This window comes from Mus caroli, chromosome 4, assembly GCF_900094665.2.
Source record: "Mus caroli chromosome 4, CAROLI_EIJ_v1.1, whole genome shotgun sequence".
Classification (NCBI taxonomy): Eukaryota; Metazoa; Chordata; class Mammalia; order Rodentia; family Muridae; genus Mus; species Mus caroli.
In genome coordinates, this window is record NC_034573.1 from 27,250,722 (window position 1) to 27,254,026 (window position 3,305).

Below are 3,305 nucleotides of genomic sequence, written 5' to 3' on the forward strand. Positions count from 1 at the left end.
CACTTTGTAGACCAGGCTGGCCTCGAACTCAGAAATCCACCTGCCTCTGCCTCCCGAGTGCTGGGATTAAAGGCGTGCGCCACCACGCCCGGCTTTTTTTTCTTTTTAATCCTCACTCCGGCACTGGAGAACCTGTTGACTGACTGCGCAGATTTGGTCAGATGGCGCCTCAACGTTGGAGCTCCAGTAATCGGGGTACAGTGATGGACACCTCAGGAATTGGAAGCGTGCAATGGAAAGTAAAGAAGATTTGCGCCAGCGGTGAATAAACCTTGTAGAAGGGCAAGGAAGAGAATGGGGCGCAGTGGTTGCCAGAGAGGCTGGTGCGACAAATGGATCAACCCCGCGCGGGCGCGCTCCTGCTGACTCCCCTACTGAGGATGATGATTCCTGCACATGGTGAAGCCCCCTGGGCCTATGTTCCTGACCTACTACTGATACATCCAGCAGTGTGGACCGGACCGGACCGGAAGTTCTTGTGACCAGGCTAGACACCTCAGCATTCCCAATCTGATATTGACAACCTAGACGATTTCTGGAGAGTTTCTGGTCTTTAGTCTTAAGAAACTGAGCTCTGATGGCAGCAAAAAAATAGCAGCAGCAGTGGCAGCAGCAGCAGCAGCAGCTTTAGTCTTAAGAAACTGAGCTCTGATGGCAGCAAAAAAATAGCAGCAGCAGTGGCAGCAGGAGCAACGGAGTAAATGCACCCATAAACAGGAAGTTAGCTCATGACATGCGCTCCCAACTGCTGTTCAGTTGCCTGCTGCCTGCTCCCTCCACTAAAGCATCATGGACTACTAAGCCTCTGGAAAATAAATTATTTTCTTAAAATAAATTATTTTTCCATTTAAAAAAAGAAGAAGAAGATTTAGATGAGCAGCTTGGTTCAGAGCAGAGGCTGCAGGGGAGAACAAGTGTGTGCTGGATGTGTGCGCCATGGCCTGCTCCTTCCTTTTTTCCTGCTTCTGCCTGGTCTAGCTCCCACTTTGCAACAAACTTACTGATCCAGCAGCCATAACTTAAAGAAAGGATATTTATTTGGAGGGGGTGGGGGTGGGGGACAAAAACAAACAGGAATTGGAGGAGAGAAAAAGCAAGGAATGGAGAATTTATTTCCATTTCCACAAGTTGTAGAGACCACAGGAGGCTATGGGAGCCATACCTATTCAAAGCACCACAGGCTGTATTTCTGATAAAAAGGAGTTTAAAAAGCATTTGGGGTAAGCATGGGTTTTGTATGATAAAATTAAATTTTACAGTTTAATCGAATATGTTGTTTACAGTACCCTTGAATGGCAGGACATCCCCAGGTGCAAGTAGCTCCCTTAGATGGGACACAGAGCTCATCAGGGGACTGCATGGTGGCCTCATTCTAGGATAAAGATGCATGGGCAAGACTTGCCAGATGTCTGCACTCCTGTCTCCAGCTATGTAGGCCAGACCAGGAAAACCTCCTCCTTATCTATAAGAAAAGCTAAATTACTCTTCATGTCTCGTGTGACAGGGTTCTCTTGCCCATATCCTGTGTCTCTAACAACAGAGACAAATTACTCTGCCTTCAATAGCTCCCAGGTTGACATAATGCAGTAAGCAGGGGAGCCCTGCTCCTCAGCCTGCCACCCAACTGTTATGGGCAGGCACCCTAATTCAATTGGCCATGCTCTTTACCCTGGCGTCCAATTCTCCTCTTAGGAGAAAAAACTAATCCAAGGCCTGGTTCTATTAAAAGTTCCCAAAAGATTTTCAGATAATGTAAGACAGAGACCGGCACAGGGCTAGTCAGCTAAACATGGACAATACCTAAATACTAAGTGACAGGTGTCATCCAGGTAAAGAGAACACATCCAGACTGTGAAGGCCCACCCAGAGCAGTCGCATCTTCCAGAGACTTACAGGGACTGGCTCTCCAACTCTGCTCTGGATACAAAGCTGGAATTCAGTTGGGCTCACCCATCTGAAACTAAGCAGAGATGTGGAGTTGGAAATCATGATGTCCCCTCCCCCATTTAGACCCATGGTCACATTGGTCACTCATGGACCCCCGGATGCTGGGCCTCCGCTCAATTCCCAGGATGAGCTGGCCAGCACCCCAGTGTCCCGAGAGAAAACCACACCTGATGCAAACTGCAAGAGGTTTTATTATCAGCTAGCTGAGGACGAAGTCCCTCTGCCATGCAGGGCAGGGGAGTTCGACCCCGAGGTGACAGTAGGGGGCTTTTAACAGCTAGCTGAGGAGTTGGGAGGAGAGTTCTTCTCTTCCGGGTGTCCTTGGTGAAATTTACAAGGCAGGAGTGGGGAGTGAGTTCTGAATTTTTATCTCCGTGTCCTCGGCACAGGAAGGCAGGCATCTCTGGTTGTAGAGTATAGAAACAAAAAGGCTTTTTGCTGGCTATAGAGAACAAAGAGCTTTCTGGCTGTATTTTTAGAGATCAGGGAAAACGAGCTTGGGGAAATGTTTTAGGGGCTCTACCTTTCAGGGAGAAACACTCTAAGTTGGGGTCTCACAGTTTCGAGACAGGGTTTCTCTGTAAAGCCCTGGCTGTCCTGGAACTCACTTTGTAGACCAGGCTGGCCTCAAATTCAGAAATCCACCTGCCTCTGCCTCCCGAAAATGATAACTTTTTAAAGCCTTTTTAAAAAAGATTTATTTTATGAGTACACTGCCATTCTTTTCAGACACACCATAAGAGGGCATCAGATGCCATTACAGACCATTCTGAGTCACCATGTGGTTGCTGGGAATTGAACTCAGGACCTCTGGAAGAGTAGTCAGTGCTCTTAACCGCTGAGCCATCTCTCCAGTCCCTTTTTATGTTTATTTATTTATTTATTGTATATGAGTACACTGTAGCTGTCTTCAGACACACCAGAAGAGGGTATCGGACCCCATTACAGATAGCTAGCTGTGAGCCACCATGTGGTTGCTGGGAATTGAACTCAGGACGGCTGGATGAGCAGCCAGTGTCCTTAACTGCAGAACCATCTCTCCAGGCCTCCAGTCCCTTTTTAGTGACTTTTAAATATTTGATTTCTCAGAGGGAGCAGGTACTGGTTCTTCAGGATCGTTAGACCTACAAGGAGGATAGCTATCTGTAATGGGGTCTGATGCCCTCTTCTGGTGTGTCTGAAGACAGCTACAGTGTACTCATATACAATAAAATAAATAAATAATATTAAAAGGGACTGGAGAGATGGCTCAGCGGTTAAGAGCACTGACTGCTCTTCCAAAGGTTCTGAGTTCAAATCCCAGCAACCACATGGTGGCTCACAACCATCCGTAATGAGATCTGATGCCCTCTTCTGGA